Source organism: Rattus rattus, chromosome 4, assembly GCF_011064425.1.
Source record: "Rattus rattus isolate New Zealand chromosome 4, Rrattus_CSIRO_v1, whole genome shotgun sequence".
In the NCBI taxonomy this organism is placed as follows: Eukaryota; Metazoa; Chordata; class Mammalia; order Rodentia; family Muridae; genus Rattus; species Rattus rattus.
Genome location: NC_046157.1, coordinates 72,686,593 through 72,707,974, shown reverse-complemented (window position 1 = coordinate 72,707,974; position 21,382 = coordinate 72,686,593). Strand labels below are relative to the sequence as shown.

General features: G+C 36.4%; 1 pseudogene; it reads right to left on the bottom strand.

Moving 5' to 3' along the window:
* Positions 1 to 20,098: 20,098 nt before the first annotated feature.
* LOC116898013 lies at positions 20,099 to 20,701 on the bottom strand (annotated as a pseudogene).
* Between the last annotated feature and the right edge of the window lie 681 nt (positions 20,702 to 21,382).

The window sequence follows — 21,382 nt, the reverse complement described above, 5'->3', positions numbered from 1 at the left end:
ATGTGCACATTCTTAAAAAACATATTGTAGCAACTCTAAAAATTAAAATAATATCATTTACAGTGTTCTCCCAATTGGTTATTTTAGTATTCTGATTCTCCATTGGTTCTTAAATGTACTGGTAATTTTGTTGTGTACATCAGTCAATAATCTTGTTTAGCACTGAATATATGTACTTTTTCAGCATGTGTTTATCTCATAAGTATGTTCTACTCTGTATTTCTGGGCATTGAGTTAGTTTCCATTTTGCTGCATTATGAAAACTATGATTATGTATAACAAATTATTTCCCTTTCTCAGTAAAAGTATTTAAAATGATAGTTCCATGTTTGGAATTAATATATATTTTCAGACAGTACACATCTCATTTAATTCATAATGCTTAACTCTTTTAATAATTAGCATAATATGTACAATTATGTATACAAAAATCCATATGTGAAATATAAATTTATTTTAAAATAATCTAAGCATGCTTGAATGCAAATAAAAATTTACCATTAAATGATGTTTATATTCTGTGTATTTTATCGATTTCCCTTATATGGTACCATGACCAAAGTTTTTTTTAAAAAGTTACAATTTTCAGTGTAGTGAACTCCACATTCAATTTAGTCTTATACCTTTAGATATGTTGATTTCAATTCACAATATGGCACTGCGTTTAAATAAAAATATGTCTTTTAAGTTTCTAGATATTGATGAAGATGCAGATTTAGATATATGCAAGAATAATTTTTTAGTATATTTTGGAGCAACTACAAACCTAAAAATAGATTGAACAAAGTCAACATTATGGAAATACTTAAAATTACTGAATCAATTCTTGAGATGTTTAAATATTTAAACAAATATATGCATTTTTATGCATTTATCATATCGTGTGTGTGTGTGTGTGTGTGTGTGTGTGTGTGTGTGTATGTACAACCCTATTACAAACTGGGAATGTCTTGAAAACAAGTTATCCTATTAGCTGAAGAAGGTAGATACTTGCAATATTCTAAATCATATGAGTTCCTACTTGCAGAGACTACTTTCCCTTGGACCTCATTAAATCAAGGACCTCTTTTTAGCCTACACAGCATTTCTTGTGCTTACCTTGCTACCTTTCAAAAGAGATCCCAAAGAAAGCAGGACAATTGTGTAACTGAATGAGTGGTGAGAATAAGTAACTTCCCTTTGACTAAACATCATCACAGAGTTCAGACTTGGTTGAAGAAAAGGAAGGAAAATCCATATAGAATGTCTAATTTAATCTAGTATCATTCAATTTTTAACATTTTTCAAAAAAATTAAATACCACTTCAATAAAGTATTTTTAAAAATACCTTAACATATTATATTTGCTTTGATATACACTTTGTTATTACAGATCTGTCCTCCCATGGAAAACATTTGATTCAGTGTATAAAGAAGCAAGAGCTTTTGAAGACACTTATAATTTAGGGAATAGTTTTTGGCAGTTCTTAAAATAATGGATAGTTATTTATTAAGTTCTTTGAAGAGTAAAAACTCCCAAGATCAAAGGAGCAATTGGCTCATTTCTATAGATTTATCTAAAATGATCATTGATTTATTACTCCATCCTTAAATACATACAATAAGATTTCACAATTTCTACCTACATTTTATACTCTAAAGTTGCTTGAGGTTGAGGCATCACATGAGGCCAGAAGCAGAGCATCAAAGACATTAAGTTAAAAATAGGAAAAAGATCAGCTCATTTTGAATATCTTAGTTCTCTTCTCCTTTCCCTTATTACCTTGACTTTTAAGAAATTATAATATGAACATATACTGTAATAGTCATAAAACATTAAAACTAGTAAAAGTTGACTCTAACAAGTAGACAAACTACAGACCTTCAAATTTCCCTGAAATCCTCAAATTCCAATAGCTCAGCCTTGTTCCAGCTCTGTCATAGACCACCAGCCGTTAACCTCACTCCCACATCCAGTGGACCTCATAGATCATCCATTCTAAACTTAACTTCCATCATTCCCTGTCAATTGTAGATACTAGTGCCAAGGGGGCACTCCCTGAGAACCCATTGTCCTATAGGCAAACTGCACATTTTTACACTCTCCATTCTTACAAATCTAGTACCTCAGTTTCATCCCTATCTCTGTAGTAGGCCACATGATGTGGATTCTCCTTAGTCTCTGCCCTCTGAATACAAAGGACCAAAAGATCTTGGTGAAACATGCTGTTTTTCTCCTACTTTTGAAAACCCTCTGAATCCATACTTCTATCCCAACCCATTCTTACACATCATCTCCTAATATCTACCCAACACGTTTAACCCGGAATCCCTATTGATTACAACTATCAGCATTCCAGATTTTCTTGTAGGCAAAACACAGCCACTACAGTCTCAGAAAAAAATCAAAGGAGAAGCAGAAATCAAGGAACAAAAGCCCCATCAAACAAGGGCAAAACCAAAATCAGCATCAACAAAGACAATATTCCCAAACTCACATGTCAATAAGAGCTAGGACGACATGTTTCTACTAGAGTCCATCAAATCTGTAACCGCAGGTGTTCATATTTCACCATAGCTGAAGTACAAGAAAAAAAAAAACCATAAAGAACCTTTATGGTTGTGATGGAGATCCTTAAAGAAATGAGTAAATCTCTTAAAAATATCTATGAGAATACGGTTCATTGGAGAAAGTAAATAAAAGAGTTCAAGGTTTGAAAGTCTAGATAGAATCAGCAAGGACAGATAACTGAGGGAAATCTGGAAATTAAAATATTTAGGGACCTCAAAGAAGAAACTCAGAGACAAACCTCACCAACACAATATAGGACATGGAAGATATTGAAGACAAAATGTAAGAAATGGATGCACTCATCAAACAAAATGTTAAATATATTTTTATAAAACATCCAGGAAAGCTAGTACATTATGAAAAGATCAAATGCATTAATAATAGAAATAGAGGAAAGAAAAAATCTCACTTCGAAGGCATAACAAATATTTTCAACCAAATGATAGAAGAAAATTTTCCTAACTTAAAAAGATTTCTATCAAGGTACAAGAAAAATACAGAACTCCAAATAGACTAGCACAGAAAACAAAGTCCATTCATCACATAATAATCGAAACATTGAAGGTACATAACAAAGAAAGAATACTAAGAACAACAAAGGAAGAAGGCTAAGAAACTTATAATGGCAGATATATAGAATACTAACTGTATTCTCAATGAAGACTCTAAAAGCCAGAGGGACCTGAATAAAAAAACTGCAGACTTTAAGAGCTCACAAATACAAGTCTAGACTACCATAACCAGAAAAGCTTTCCAATCCCAATGGGTGAGGAAAATAAGGTATTTCATGATTAAACCAAATCCAAGTTGTATCTTTCTAGTAACACAGCTCCTCAGAAAGCAATACAAGGAAAACTCTAACTTAAAGAATTAAATAAAATCCAAGAGCACATCAAAACAATCATCCACCATGATCACGTAGGCTTCATCCCAGGCATGCAGGGATGGTTTAATATATGGAAAACCATCAACGTGATCCATTATATAAACAAACTGAAAGAACAAAACCACATGATCATTTCATTAGATGCTGAGAAAGCATTTGACAAAATTCAACACCCCTTCATGATAAAAGTCCTGGAAAGAATAGGAATTTAAGGCCCATACCTAAACATAATAAAAGCCATATACAGCAAAACAGTGGCTAACATTAAACTAAATGGAGAGAAACTTGAAGCAATCCCACAAAAATCAGGGACTAGACAAGGCTGCCCACTCTCTCCCTACTTATTCAATATAGTTCTTGAAGTTCTAGCCAGAGCAATCAGACAACAAAAGGAGGTCAAGGGGATACAGATCGGAAAAGAAGAAGTCAAAATATCACTATTTGCAGATGATATGATAGTATATTTAAGTGATCCCAAAAGTTCCACCAGAGAACTACTAAAGCTGATAAACAACTTCAGCAAAGTGGCTGGGTATAAAATTAACTCAAATAAATCAGTAGCCTTCCTCTACACAAAAGAGAAACAAGCCGAGAAAGAAATTAGGGAAACGACACCCTTCATAATAGACCCAAATAATATAAAGTACCTCGGTGTGACTTTAACCAAGCAAGTAAAAGATCTGTACAATAAGAACTTCAAGACACTGAAGAAAGAAATTGAAGAAGACCTCAGAAGATGGAAAGATCTCCCATGCTCATGGATTGGCAGGATTAATATAGTAAAAATGGCCATTTTACCAAAAGCAATCTACAGATTCAATGCAATCCCCATCAAAATACCAACCTAATTCTTCAAAGAGTTAGACAGAACAATTTGCAAATTCATCTGGAATAACAAAAAAACCCAGGATAGCTAAAACTATCCTCAACAATAAAAAACTTCAGGGGAATCACTATCCCTGAACTCAAGCAGTATTACAGAGCAATAGTGATAAAAACTGCATGGTATTGGTACAGAGACAGACAGATAGACCAATGGAATAGAATTGAAGACCCAGAAATGAACCCACACACCTATGGTCACTTGATTTTTGACAAAGGAGCCAAATCCATCCAATGGAAAAAAGATAGCATTTTCAGCAAATGGTGCTGGTTCAACTGGAGGTCAACATGTAGAAGAATGCAGATCGATCCATGCTTATCACCCTGTACAAAGCTTAAGTGGATCAAGGACCTCCACATCAAACCAGACACACTCAAACTAATAGAAGAAAAAAAACTAGGGAAGCATCTGGAACATGGGCACTGGAAAAATTTCCTGAACAAAACACCAATGGCTTATGCTCTAAGATCAAGAATCGACAAATGGGATCTCATAAAACTACAAAGCTTCTGTAAGGCAAAAGGACACTGTGGTTAGACACAAAGCGGTAACCAACAGATTGGGAAAAGATCTTTACCAATCCTACAACAGATAGAGGCCTCATATCCAAAATATACAAAGAACTCAAGAAGTTAGACCGCAGGGAAACAAATAACCCTATTAAAAAATGGGGTGCAGAGCTAAACAAAGAATTCACAGCTGAGGAATGCCGAATGGCTGAGAAACACCTAAAGAAATGTTCAACATCTTTAGTCATAAGGGAAATGCAAATCAAAACAACCCTGAGATTTCACCTCACACCAGTGAGAATGGCTAAGATCAAAAACTCAGGTGACAGCAAATGCTGGCGAGGATGTGGAGAAAGAGGAACACTCCTCCATTGTTGGTGGGGTTGCAGACTGGTACAACCATTCTGTAAATCAGTCTGGAGGTTCCTCAGAATATTGGACATTGAACTGCCTGTGTATCCAGCTATGTCTCTCTTGGGCATATACCCAAAAGATGCCCCAACATATAAAAAAGACACATGCTCCACTATGTTCATAGCAGCCTTATTTATAATAGCCAGAAGCTGGAAAGAACCCAGATGCCCTTCAACAGAGGAATGGATACAGAAAATGTGGTACATCTACACAATGGAATATTACTCAGCTATCAAAAACAACAACTTTATGAAATTTGTAGGCAAATGGTTGGAACTGGAAAATATCATCCTGAGTGAGCTACCCCATTCAGAGAAAGACATACATGGTATGCACTCATTAATAAGTGGCTATTAGCCCAAATGCTTGAATTACCCTAGATGCCTAGAACAAATGAAACTCAAGACGGATGATCAAAATGTGAATGCTTCACTCCTTCTTTAAAAGGGGAACAAGAATACCCTTGGCAGGGAAGGGAGAGGCAAAGATTAAAACAGAGACTGAAGGGACACCCATTCAGAGCCTGCCCCACATGTGGCCCATATGTATACAGTCACCCAATTAGACAAGATGGATGAAAAAAAGTGCAGAAGTGTAGATCGCTCCTGAGAGACACAGCCAGAATACAGCAAATACAGAGGCGAATGCCAGCAGCAAACCACTGAACTGAGAATAGGACCCCCGTTGAAGGAATCAGAGAAAGAACTGGAAGAGCTTGAAGGGGCTCGAGACCCCATATGTACAACAATGCCAAGCAACCAGAGCTTCCAGGGACTAAGCCACTACCTAAAGACTATACATGGACTGACCCTGGACTCTGACCTCATAGGTAGCAATGAATGTCCTAGTAAGAGCACCAGTGGAAGGGGAAGCCCTGGGTCCTGCGAAGACTGAACCTCCAGTGAACTAGACTGTTTGGGGGAGGGCGGCAATGGGGGGAGGGTGGGGAGGGGAACACCCATAAGGAAGGGGAGGGGGGAAGGGGATGTTTGCCCGGAAACCGGGAAAGGGAATAACACTCGAAATGTATATAAGAAATACTCAAGTTAATAAAAAAAAAGAAGAAGAAGAAGAAGAATTAAATAATACCAAGGAATAAACAGGAAATAATTGAATAAAATAGCAAATAAAGAGCTAAACCACAAGCATAGATATACAACTCAAAAACAAAATAGAAGGAATCAAGAAACCTTGATCTTTGGGTGACCGAGAAATTAAGAATGCGGGTTACAACCAAAGATATGGCTTAAACCCAAATACTACTGTTCTAAAATTAACAAAAAAGAAACAAAGAAGCATCAACAAAATGACTGCTCAAAGAATTCTGTTTTGTGGATCAGTACCATGCTTAGCTACCACCAGAGAAGTTTTTCCTGCAGGAGATGGGAAGAAATTCAAATACCCATGACACATATTGTAAAAAGTGGGAGACTTTGGCCAGATATAAAATTAACTCAAATAAATCACTAGTCTTCCCTTATACAAATGATAAGCAGTCTGAAAAGAAATTAGGGAAACCATTCCCTTTACAATAGGCACAGATAACATAAAGTATCTTGGGATAACTCCAATCAGATAAGTGAAAAATCTGTATAATAAGAACTTCAAGTCTCTCAAGAAAGAAATCAAAGAAAATCTCAGGAAATGGAAAGATCTCCCATGCTAATGGATTGATACAATTAACATAGTAAAAATGACTATTGTACCAAAGGCAATCTACAGATACAATGCAATCCCCATCAAATTCCCAATACAATTCTTCAAATATATGGAAAGAGCAATTCTCAAATTCATCTGGAAAGGTAAAAGACACAGAACAGCAAAAACAATTCTTAACAATAAAAAAACTGCTGGGGAAATCACCATCACTGACCTCAAGCTCTACTACAGAGCAATAGTGATAAAAACTGCATGGTATTGGTACAGAGACAGACAGGTTGATCAATGGAATAGAATTGAAGATCCAAAAATAAAACCACACACTTATGCAGACTTGATTTTGACAAAAAAGCCAAAAGTATACAATGGAACAAAGCAAGCATCTTCAATAAATGGTGCTGGTCTAATGGGCTGTCTGTCTGTAGAAAAATGAAAATAGATCCATATATTTCATCATGCACAAAGCTCAATGGATCCAAATGGATCAAGGACCTCAACACAAAACCATATGCATTCAATCCAATAGAAGAGAAAGTGGGAAAGAGCCTTGAATTCATTGGCACAGGGGAAAGTTTCCTGAACAGAACTCCAATGGGTCACAGTCTAAGATCAAGAATTAATAAAAAGGACCTCAGAAAATTGGGAAGCTACTGTAAGGCAAAGAACATAATCAATAAGACAAATATGCATAGTACAGATTAGGAAAAATATTTCAATAACCCCTCATCTGATAGAGGACTAATGGACTAATATATAAAGAACTGAAGAAGCTAACCACCAAAAAAAAAAAAAAAAAAAAAAAAAACCAAATCAAAAAATGGAGTATACAACCAAACCAAGAATTCCCAACAGAGGAATCTCTAATGGCTGAGAAACACCTAAGCAATGTTCAAAGTCCTTAGTGATCAGAGAAATGCAAATCAAAACGACCAGGAGATTCAACCTTACACCAGTCAGAATGGCTAAGATCAAAAACTCAGGTGACAACACATGTTGGCCAGGATGTGGAAAAAGCAGAACACTTCTCCATTGATGGTGGGATGGCAAACTGATAAAACCACTCTGGAAATGAATTTGGAGGTTCCTCAAAAAATTTGAAACAGACCTACCTGAGGACCCAAAAATACCACTCTTGATAATATACCCCAAAGATGTCCCATCATGCCACAGGGGCACATGTTCTACTATGTTCATAGAAGACTTCTGATAGCCAGAAGCTGGAAACAACTCAGATGTCCCATGACAGAAAAATGGATACAAAAAATGTGGTTCATTTACACAATGGTATACAATTCAGCTATTAAGAATGAGGACATCCTGAATTTTGCAGGCAAATGAGTGGTACTAGAAAATACTGTCCTGAGTGAGATAACTCAGACCCAAAAGTATTTGCACAGTATATCCTCACTAATAAGTGGATATTAAACAAAAGGAAAGAAAGAAAGAAAGAAAGAAAGAAAGAAAGAAAGGAAGAAAGGAAGGAAGAAAGAGAAAGAAAGAAAGAAAGAAAGAAAGAAAGAAAGAAAGAAAGAAAGAAAGAAAGAAAGAAAGAACGAAGGAACAGAATACACAAGATACAGTTCACAGAACTCAGAAAAGGTCAACAAGCTGAAGGGCCCAAGTAAGGATGCCTCAGTCCCACTTGCAAGGGAGAAGAAAGCAACCACAATGGGGAAGGAGGGAGGACAGGGGAGGGAAAGGGGGATAGATGTAGGGGGCAGAGGGGAACTTGATCTGGTATTGTGTTGGGGAAAAGGATTGAAGCCCTTAGGGCCTGCAGTAAGAATAGAAACAGATGGCCTCGGGAGGAAGGAAGTTGGGAGAACCCTACAGAATGTACCAGAAACCTTGGAGGTGAGAGACTTTCATGACTCAAACTGTGTGTGTGTTTGGGGGGTAGATGAAATGTGCTACAGTGGGCAGAGGGAACTTGTTGAGTCCACCTCCAGCAGAAAGACAAGGCATCAAGTAAGAGATGCGGTTGCTTGGACCCATCAATTCTTTCATCTGAAAGAAATGCAGAGATGGAGTGGAGAAGAGCTGGAGGAAAAGAAGGTCTATTGACAGGTGCAGGACGGGATCCAGCTCTTGGAGAAGCCCCAAGGCGTGACACCATTACTGAAAAATGGACCCTCGGGAGAGAGAGAGAGAGAGAGAGAGAGAGAGAGAGAGAGAGAGAGAGAGAGCTATCATGACTGTCCTCCAAAAGACTCACCAAGCAGCTAAAAGAGTCAGGAGATATGTGCACCCAACCACTGAACAGAAGATGCTGCACCCTCAGGGTCAATTAGGGAAAAGGTGTAGGAAGTTGAGGAGCAGGACAACCTTGCCGTTTCAAATAACCTGGATCCCTGAGATCTCTCAGATGTTGGATTACCACCCAGGTAGCATATACCAGCTGAGATGCAGCCCCCAACACATATACAGCAGACTCCTGGATCTGGGTTCAGTCAGAGACAATGCACCTAACCCTCATGAGACTGGCGGCCCCAAGAAGTTTAGAGGTCTGGTGGGCTTTTCTCTATTTTATTTATTTGTTTATTTGTTTGTTTGTTTGTTTTTACATTACAGATTTTATTCCCATCCCAGTCCACCCCCTCCCCCCACAGTTTCATATCCCATACCTTCTTCCCACTCCTCCTGTCCTAGTGTCTACACAAGGACATCCCCACCCCACCCACCTCACCAGACCTCTAAACTTCCTAGGGCCTCCAGTCTCTTGAGGGTTACATGAATCTTTTCTTACTGAACCCAAACCCAGGAGTCCTCTGCTATATGTGTGTTGGAGGCCTCATCTCAGCTGATGCACAGTTGGTGACCCAGTGTCTGAGATCACAGGGGTCTAGGTAAATTGAGCCAGCTGGTGCTCTTACAGGGTTACCCCGCCCCCTCCTCAACTTCCTCCAGCTTTTTTCTAATTCAATCAAAGAGGTCAGCAGCTTCTGTTCATTGGTTGGTTGTAAATATCTACATTTGAGTCTTTCAAAGGCTTGTTGGGCCTTTTGGAGGGCAGTCATAATAGGCCTCTATTTGTGAATGCCCCATAGCCTAAGAAATGCTGTCAGGTCTTGGGGCCTCCCATTGAGATGGAACCCACTTTGAGCCTGTTGCTTGACCTTTTTTTCCTCAGATTCTTCCCCATTTCTATTCATGCAATTCTTTCAGACAGGAAGAATTATGGGTCCAAGCTTTGACTGTGGAATAGCAACCCCATTCCTCGCCCTGTCTTTCTGCTGGAGGTAGGCTCAACAAGTTCCCTCTCCCCTCTCTAGTGTATTTCATCTAGGGTCCTTTGAGTCCTAAGAGTCTCTCACTCCGCAGGTCTCTGGTACATTCTAGAGAGTCCTCTAAACCACCTTCCCTTGTTTCCATTCCTTCTGCTGGGCCTCAGGGCTTCAGTACTTTTCTCCCCACAAAATACCAGCTCATGTTCCCCTTCCAACAACCCAGTACCCTTTCTCTCACCTGTCGCTCCCTCCTTCCACCTCCCACCCCCATTGTGGTTGCTTTCTTCTCCCTCCCAAGTGGGTCTGAGGCATCCTCACTTGGGCTCTTCAGCTTGTTGACCTTTTTGAGTCCTGTGGACTGTGTCTTGAGTATTCTGTTCTTTCTCTCTCTCTTTCCCTCTCTCTTTCTTTCTTTTTCTTCTTTTTTTTTGGGGGGGAGGCTAATATCCACGTATTGAGAACATACTATGCATGCCCTTTAGGGTCTTTACCTCACTCAGGATGATATTTTCTAGTTCCATCTATTTGCTTACAAAACTCAAGATGCCCTCCTTCTTAGTAGCTGAGTAGTATTCCATTGTATAAATGAACCACATTTTCTGTATCCATTCTTCTGTCATGGGACATCTGGGTTGTTTCTAGCTTCTGGCTATCACAAATAAGGCTGCTATGAACATAGTGGAACACATGCCCCTGTGGCATGGTGGGGAATCTTTTGGGTATATTCCCAAGAGTAATATTTCTGGGTCCTTAGGTAGGTCTATTTCTGATAATTTTTTTCCAAATTGATTTCCATAGTCATAACAGTTTGCCATCTCACCAACAATGAAGTGTTCCTCTTTCTCCATACCTTTGGGAACCTGTGTTGTTACCTGTGGTTTTGATCTTTGCCATTCTGATTGGTTTAAGATAGAATCTCAGGGTGGGTTTGATTAGCATTTCTGTGATCACTAAGGACTTCGAACATTTCCTTTGGTGTTTCTCAGCCATTAGAGATTCCTCTGTTGTGAATTCTTGGTTAAATTGTATACTCCAGTTTTTGATTGGGTTGTTTGGTTTCCAGATGAATTTGAGATTTGCTCTTTTGATATCTTTGAGGAATTGCGTTGGGATTTTGATGAAGATTGCATGGAATCTGTAGATTGCCTTTTGTAGGATGCCTATTTTTACTATGTTAACCCTGTCAATCCATGAGCATGTGAGATCTCTCCATTTTCTGAGATCTTCTTTGATTTCTTTCTTGAGAGACAAAGTTCTTATCATAAAAATCTTTCATTTGTTTGGCTACTGTTACCTCAAGAGATTTTATATTATCTGTCCATATCATGAAGGGAGTTGTTTCCCTTATTTCTTTCTCAGACTTTTTATTCATTTCTACAAAGGAAGGCTAGTGATTTACTTGAGTTAATATTATGTCTGGCCACTTTGCTGGTAGAGTTTTTTGGGTTGCTTATGTGTACTCTAATATCATCTGCAAATAGTGATACATTTAATTTTTTTTCCAATTTGTATTCCCTTGATCTCTTTCTGTTGTCGTATTGTTTTAGCTAGCACTTTGAGAATTATATTGAAAAGATATGGGGAGAGTGGGCATCCTTGTCTTGTTCCTGAAAGTGGAATTGCTTCAAGTATCTCTCCAAATAATTTGATATTGGCTGTTGGTTTGTATTAAATTGTTTTTATTGTGTTTAAATATGGGCCTGGGCCTTGAATTTCTGATTTCTCCAATACTTTTAACATTAAGGGGTGTTTTGTTTTTTGTTTTTTTTTCCAAATGCTTTTTCTGCATCTAAGGCAATGATTATTTGATTTTTTTTTACTTTGTTTATATGGTGGATTACGCTGGTGGATTTCCACATATTGAATCAACTTTGCATCCCTATGATGAAGTCTATTTGATCATGGTGAATGATGGTTTTGATGTAAGAATTTTATTGAGTAATTTTGCACCTATATTCATAAGCAAGATTGGTCTGAAGTTCTCTTTTTTGTTATGGTCCTTGTGTGGTTTAAGTATCAGAGTAATTATGGCTTCACAGAATTAATTAGGTAATGTTCCTTCTGTTTCTATTTCATGGAATATTTTGAGGAATATTGGTATCAGGTCTTCTCTGAAGGTCTGGTATAATTCTGAACTAAATCCATCTGACCCTGGTACTTTTTTGGTTGGGAGGTTTTTAGTGACTTCTATTTCCTTATGGGATATGAGCCTGTTTAGAGAGTTTACCTTGATTTAACTTTGTATGTGGTATCTGTCTAGAAAGCCACCCATTTCATCTAGATTTTCTAGTTTTGTGGAGTACAGGCTTTTATAATCGGATCTGATTATTCTTGAATTTCCTTGGTTTCTGTTATTTCTCCCTTTTCGTTTCTGAGTTTGGTAATTTGGATGCTGCATCTGGGCCCTTTGGTTAGTTTGGCTACAGGTTTGCCTATCTTGTTGACTCTCTCAAAGAATCAGCTTTTGTTTTGTTTCTATTTGGTTGACTTCAGTCCTGAATTTGACTATTTCCTACCCTCTGCTCTTCAGTGAGTTTGCCTCTTTTTGTTCTAGAGCTCTCAGGTGTACTGTCAAGTTGTTAGCATAAGATCTCTCCAATTTATGAATCTTAATCTTAGCTGCTTTCATGTGTCTCATAAATTTGGGTATGATGTGTCAACGCTTTCATTTAATTCCAGGAAGTCTTTAATTTCTATCTTTATTTCATCCCCGACCAAATCATCATTGAGTAGAGAATTGTTCAGTTTCCACATGTATATAGGTTTTTTGTTGCTTTTGCTGTTATTAAAGACCAGTTTTGGCCATGGTGGTCTGATAGGATACATAGGGTTTATTTTATCATTTTTAATTTTATATTTTTTATATTTTTTTCCTACTCTTTTTATTTACAGGTCCTTTCATATATGTTATGGCTACCAGTTTAGTGAGGTTTGTTGTTGTTGTTGTTTTTTGTTTTTTTAGAATTCATGAATGCTTGAAAAGGCTGACTTTTGTTTTTGTTTTTACATTCTTTTCAAATCTTTTTTTCTGCTCTATCCTTTTCATTTGCTTTTGCTTGATTCAAATGTTGTATTAGGTGTTGTATTTTATTTTATTATTTTATTTTACTTCATTTTATTTTTATGATTCAAATGCCTATTTGTTTTCTAATGAGAGACAGAAAGGGAGTCAATCCTGATAGGGAGGAATTTGAGGAGGAAATGGGAGGAGTATGGGTAACCATAATCAGGATATACGATGTGAGAAAAAAGTCCATTTTCAATAAATAGAATAAAGTAAAATAAAATCTGATGAAAAGAAGTTGTTTTTGTACTAGCAGCTCATGTTCAAGACAAGAGTCTGAATGTCATGTTTACAGATTCAGTGCTCTCTTCTGGTAGATGAGTTCTAATACCTTATATACTCAGAAGCCCTTCAAATATGACCAAGGACTTGTGTGAAATAAAATTACATTCTTCTTTAATGTAAAGTCCCCCACCAATGAAAAAAATAATACATCTACTAAATATTATTTAAAATTTAATTTAAATTAAAAAAATCATAGGGCTATCATAAAATTTGAGGGAAGCAATCTAAAAGACAAAATAATTCTCTTATGGGACATATAAATTTTCATCAATTCTTCCTTTATCTGATGGGCAAGGTTTTACTGACCCACCCATCAAAATCATGAAATACTAAAGAATATCTCTAATATCTAAAATTAAAAAAAGAATTTTCCAGTACATGAAAGTTTACAGAGTCTTTTGTCCTATCATTGGATTGTATTATCATTGAGTGCATCAAAAGACAACGCGTTATAAAATGTAACATGATACAGCATACATTCTATACTATATGTATAAAGACTACTATATATACACATATACATAGTCATATATATTTTTGAAAACAAACTGCTATGTTTAGTATTAAAATGTATTTGAATTCATGAATTTGAAAACTGAAAATTACAGTACATGCCAAGATTTGCTCTTTTACAGCCAGGAGACTATAAATTGACTAATACATGTTAAAGAGAGCCTATATTTATTATTTGCTTTTTCTCATAAATACACAAATTTAACTTGATGCGCTTGCTTTGGTTTCCTCTACTTTTCTTATCACACTTGGGAAATAATTTTCAGGACCCCTGACTTTAAGATTTTTCTGTATGCTTTGGTCTTGGGGTTTAACACATGTCTTTCATTAAGTATCATCAATGCCATCTTTTGAACATATTATACACTCTTCCCTGAATATTCTTGTCACCCTTGTCCAAGTTAATTAAACATACAATTGGTTCTGGATGCTCACTTCTGTTTCATTGTTTTGTGTGTCTGAATTCATGACAGTATCATGCATCAAGTTAAAAACAAAATGAACATCAACAAAGTGAGGTGGAAATCTTTTGATTGATAAAAGATATTTTCAACAGTATAGTTTTTATAAGCTTGTATACATATATATGTAAATATTAATTTATGAAATGAAATCACAAATAACTTTATTTAAAATAGTCAAATTATTTAATAGATATTAGTCTAATAATCCATATAGCCATGAATGACTATGCCAAGTGTTTTTAAAATCAATAATCATGACAGAACTTTATTTAAAACACAAAATGATATTTTGTTTCACATTAGGTAAAATAACAATAATAAAATATCAAGACAACAAGTTCTGACAATAATGTAGAATATTTTGAAACTTTATATACCAGTAACAGAAGACAAGGTGATAAATTTTATATAGAAAACAATGAAAGCTTCTCAGAAAGCATAACAAAATTCTACATGACTTTGAAATTTCGTTTTTGGAATATTTAAGGTTCACTGAATAAGGTTTTAAAAGCTGCTAAAATTCTTCAGTCCACTGAAATACTGTCTATAGGTGAAACAATGTAACAGGTAAATGTTTACATCCAGTAACTGATAAATGTATGAGTAAACATGATATATATGTGTAATGTTATACTACCTAGCATTTTTATAGGAAAGCGCCCTTGTGAATACAAAAAATAAGTCGGGTTGAGAACAGAACTCCACATCTGTCAGTAATAAATGTCAAATAATGTATGAACATACTATGCTAACTTAAATATATTAGGCAAAAACACAGAAAGAAAAACCCTGTGTCAAAAAGCAACCAACCAAACAAAAATTTTTTCTTAGAAGATGAAGAATATTTAGTACAGCACCTTTTCTTATTTTCATACTTGTGAAAATAAAAGCTAATTTTGCATGTCATTATGCTTCTGTAAAGAACACTTTCTGTAGTCTGGGTATTATAACAATATTATAACTTATTTTAATAAGTTATGGTTAATAAATTTTAAATGTACATTTAATGGATTGATCAATCCTTATATGCATTCTCTACGTTCAAAAGTAAAAGTTGTGTTCTTTAATGGACAGTGCTGGTGAGGTGCAAAGGAAATTGAAAGGGAAGCATCCCCTTATACTACTGTTGGTGTAATGAATTTCTAGATACTCTGTATACAAGAAAGAGTACCTGTGACAATGATGGTGTACCTGAGCCTTAGCCCCTATGGATGTTACACAGAATGCCATCGGCTATCTCAGACTGAGGTTCATGGCTGTAAGTACAGGCAGGATACTAGCAGGTTCCTCTGAGTTACTTTCATACAGAGGCTTTCTGTACGAAGGATTACTGCATAGAATTTGGAGCTTTAGAGAAACTGAAAACTTCTTGGTATTTCTATGAAGCAGATAATGCAGCGTTTCACTGGTTAAAGAGAACACGGTCACAATACATACAGACAGACATAAAGAAGATGAAATAGTGGAGAATATTTTCAATATAAGAAAATCTTTTATAGAGAGAAAAAAATTAGATATTTTTATCTATGGTGAAGTCTGAAAAAAAAATTTTCCAAGAAAGAAAAGACTTTAAATCTCTTCAGATAAATGCATACTCTCTAGCGACTAATGCATATTTGCAATTCAAGCAGAACCTTAACTTTTTTCATACATTTTTTGAGGGCCTGGTAAGTTCTTGTATGAACAGATAAGAAAATAATTTGCAATATTATTCCTGAAAAGTATGCATGCTGGCTTTCCTTCTATGAATATAAACTGAAGATGCTAGGAAGGATAAAAGGAGACAAGTGCACACACAATTTTAATTATTAATTGGATACTAGATTTCATGGCAGCAATAGCAGAACCAAGGTCATAAGTATGAGATACATCAAGAGTCTACAGAAAACTGAAGGTTTAATTAGAATCCTTATTTGGTATAACCCCAAGTATAACCACACTTATGGATAGGCTCTATGTCCAATAAAAGATACAAACAAGAAAAGAACTCAATGAAATTATTGTATACTTTTCTTCCTATTGCTATATTTGCTTTTGTTTTACTGGTCTTCTTTTGTACATTAATGTTTCCATTTTTAGTTTTTATAGGCATTGTATGTATGTGAATGTGTGTGTATGAGTGTGTGTGTGTGTGTGAGTATATGACAGTGTATGTGTGTTAGTGTGTGTGTGTGTGTGAGTGTGAATGTGCATGTGTGAGTGGGTGTGTATGAGTGTGTGTGTGTGTGTGTGTGTGTGTGTGTGTGTGTGTGTGTTTCCTCTTAGGTCCGCTTATGTTTTTTTTCTTTTCTTTACTCTGGCTTGATGGTTTATGTTTGTTATTTCTTTTTTAATTAGAAATTATAAGAAGTGGAGTTGGGGGGACCAGCAAGTGGGAAGAATGGGGGAGGATTTCGGAAGGTAAAATTATTACCTGAATGTACTCTATGAATAAATTAAATTTCAATTTTAAAAAATCAGTATAATTTAACAACAAAAACAGGGACACCAAAATCAAGAGGGAAACATTTAAAGTCGGACATGTATTAAACATCTACCATCTATGTGAACTTTTATCAATATTTTTCTGAAGGTACAATTCAAGGAAAAAAAAGAGAGACCTGATCCAGAGAAATTCAGGAAAAAGTCAATAAGAGCCAATGTGATGATTGGCCTTGAGAAGTTGAGCAAGGAAAAGGAGGTTCCGGGAAGGCAGGCTCCGGAAATGCAATGACCGGGAATCACCTGATGTGCATCACCTGATGTGCCTCACAGCGTGAAACAAATGTTCTAACGGAGACTGCGGACTATGAGTGGCAAAAGAAAACACTGATGAAGCAAAGCAAGAGCACAGTAACTCCAGGAAAAAGTCATTAAGAATTCCAATATTTCTTGCATAACACTGAAAACTTTACAGTGATTATTGTTTTAAAACAGGATAGAAACATATTTGATCATATTATTAAATACTAGAAATACTAGAATATATATACCTACATATATATAGGCATTGTATGTATGTGAATATATATATATATATATATATATATATATATATAGATAGAGAGAGAGAGAGAGAGAGAGAGAGAGAGAGAGAGAGAGAGAGAGTCAAAACATACCTTAATTTCTTTACCTATGGTAAGAGGAAGAAAATTCAGGTGTTTGAACAAGAAGAATTTTCATAAATTCTCTTTGAGTTTCACACAATTATTTATTTTCTTGTGTAAACTGTATAAAATAGAATCATTATTACCTAATAAAAGGAGAAAGTATGTTTAAAGTCAAAATTAACTGCTCTCTGAATAACAGTGTTGTGCCCTTTGGATGGAATTTCTTCATTTAGCAGCGTTAAAAGATGTTCTGTTGAGGAATGCTGCTCTTTGGACATGTCACAATGTTGATCTCTTGACCTGTGAGCAGCCATGATTACCCAGAAGTGATCTTCGCAAACCTGAGCCAATCAATTTTCCTTCTGAGCAGGAGGGTGGAATGAAGAACCCCACCTTTCCCTAAGCATATGCAATGTCTGGCTCATCGGGTCACATTATTTCTCAAGAGCTAAGTAACTTAACATGGCTACAGGGAGAAGCTCGTGACCCTTTCCCAAGAATAAAGTTAGCACTTTCCAGTGGAGAGAATAGGTTTTTGTTTGCTTTGTTTTGTTTTGTTTTGTTAAGTAGTGTTGAGGATACTCTTGTAAAGGAGAATATCCAACTCACTCCTATAAGTAATTTTAATTGAACTTTTTTCTCTGACCTTAAATTCAGTGGACTCGTTTCTTTGTCTGACCTTTGAGATTTGTATGGTGGATGTTATTCTCTGAAAAATAAAAGTTTATGCGCATGCCTGAAGCCACTGCCACACTTAGTTGGTGTTTTCATCATGTCTGCCACGCAGCATGAATAGCTGTTAAACAGTAGAGTTTACGGTTCCTAATATTAAGACAAGGAAAACAATTTCAATGTTGATATTCTAACACTGTGATTAAGAACTCTGTTTAATAAATCTTGGTAATTAGCAATTGTAGCAGAATCATATGAGGAGTTGATTTTAGAAAACTGTATAATTCTTACCAACTTTCTTCAATATTAAGGCTATGACCTTAAACTAAGTCCCATGAGTGGATGGACTCCGAATCCCACTGCTCCTGCCTCGTTTCCTAGGATGACAGTGGGTAGGTGTCCTCTCTCTGATATTACTTCATGAAATAATGAAACACCAATAAGGATTTTCCATTTCAAGTTTTGATTATGCTTTACTTTTATCTCTATTAAAACAATTTAGTGACTATATAACACATGCATGCTATAAATATAAAAGCTTGGATCATTTCTCCGAGCCTTCATGTAGACACAGCAAAATATACTTTCATTTATTTTTGAGAATTTTATCAGAGTATTATATTTTTATTACTCTTTCCTCCATCTTCTCCCTCCAATTTCTCCCATGCCTCCCCTTCCCTTCTCAAATACATCCCTTCTAGTTCTTTAATAAAAACTGATTCATACACAGATACACACATGTGCGTGTATTAATTTTATAAGTAAAATCTCCTGTGACCATTTAATGTTGCTCATGTGTGTTAACGGTTAAGCTCTTAGATTTCATTTTAACAATGCTTTGCTTTTAAATGGAATGTTCTATCCACTTTATCTATCTTTATTTATTTATTTATTATATTGCAGATGCTGCCCACCTCTTGGTCCCCACTCGTAAGTTTCCTCCCTCATTCTCTTCCTCTTTAGTTCCACCCCCATATTCCCCACCCTGGTGCATCAAGTCTCTAAAGGATTAAGATCATCTCCCTCTAAGGCCAGACATGACATCCTTCTACTACATACTGTCTTGGGAGAGCCCATGTGCTGTTTGGTTATTACCTGAGTCTCTGGAATCTCCCAGAGGTCATTGTTAGATGACAATGTTGGTTTTCCTGTAGGGTGATCATCTCCTTCAGAGTGCCCAATCATTCCCCTAATTCTACTCTAGGGGTACCTGACCTCCATCCAATGTTTGTCTGTGAGTATCAGCATCTGTCTCAGTCAGCTTTGGGTAGAGCCTCTCAGAGGCTTGCTCTACTAGGCTCCTATCTCTTTTTTTATTATAAAATCTATTTTTATTATGTTTCCACCAGAAAAACCTATCTTTTATTTTAAAGTTTCATTATGAGATAAATACAAAGTAAATATCATTATCATTAGTGGATTGATATATGTATAGCTATGTAGAGTTTTTCTTTGTAATAAAATACCTTTTTACCTCAAAGGAGAAGAAAGCACATTATAATTCCAAAGGAACAATTTATATTAAAAAAAATCCAATTTCTTTTTGTCTAAATCTGATCTTCATTTAATTCCAAATAACAAGGAAATTAACAATCAGTGCTGGAACCTTACTTCTTACTATATATTTCTAATAACATTTTAAACTTATATACAACAAACCATGGTAACCATGTTTCTAATAGAAACAGGAAGTTAAGACCTGTATTTGTAATGAATGTTGAAATGCCATATAATTAGGAAATCACTTGTACAACATGAACACTTTTTTTTCCTTTATAAAAATCTTTTAAATATGTCTTAGGACACTTGCAAATAAATTGTAAATTTAGGTGATATTTCAATTACAATATTAAATAGTAATATCTTCAAGTAAGAATGTGCTGATGTTATTCTCTGAAGACTAGGACTCTTGCCTCTTTGGGGGAGTTGGTGACTGTGTGTGCAAATCAGGTTCTATTTTCCTTCTAAGTGTTCCTTTACTAATTTTTCCAAAGAGAAGAGATGCTCGTCTGCATCTTCTGACACAAGTTTCCTAATAGAATCTGCAAGTTCAAAAAGATAATCTATATTTCTTCCACTTGGACCAGCTGCGTTAAAAATTTGTTCAGCAATGTCTTCCAGAGGTGCAGGTCCAAGATAGTTAGGATTGTCACATGTTCCAACGTAGAGCAAAACACTGAATGGTTTTGTGGAATCTTTTGGATAAAAAATGACTGTCATAGTTCTGAAGCCTCCTTTCTCTCTGAAGTCAAGATACGTTTTTACTTCCTCTTCTTTTCCTACGGGTAGTTTGTAAGCAACACCTCATACATTCCCCCAGGATATTCAACAAGGTCACAACTCTTCCAGGCTTGCTGGGGACCCCGCGGTGGTCGGTGCTGCCTTGCCAGAAGCGCCGGCTGTAGTTTGTGATGTAACCAACCAGCTTGTCTTGGTAGGGGAAGTCCACCTTCCGAATGAGGGACCCATAACCAAACACTCACATCTTTCTGGACCGGCACACGTACTTCAGAACGAGACTGCTGCCGAGGGGAAGAACCGGCTGCTAGGGCAGTGCCAGATGCACTCTAGGCTCCTATCTCTTAACACATCACAGCATCATTAATAGTATGAGATTGGTGCCTATCTCTTAACCCATCACAGCATCATTAATAGTATGAGATTGGTGCCTGCCCATGGGATGGCTCTCAAAATGGATCAATCACTGGTCATCCATTCCTTCAGTTTCTGCTCCAGTTTTGTGCCTGCATTTCTTTTAGATGTGACCAAATTTGCATCAAAAGTATTCTATGCGGCTTGGAATCCCCGTCTTTCTACTGGGTATCCTTTCAGCTAAAGGACGTGGTCTCCTCAGGTTCCATGTCCCCATCATTTGGTATTTCTGCTAAGGTCGCCTGCATTGATTCTTAGGGAGCTTCCCTAATCCTGGGGCCTCCTACATCATCCACCCTCCCCCTCCCCCATCTCAAGTCCTCTAGGACAGTCTCCTGTCTCTCCACATACCTGACATTGCCCACCTATTCCTCTTGCTCTGCCCATTTCCAACTAGGTCTCTCTCTCCCTCCATCTCTCATGAATGTTCTGTTCTCCTGTCTAAGTGGGATTTCAGCATCATCACTTGGGCTCTCCTTCTTGTTTAACTTTTATTGGGTGTGTTGGTTGTATC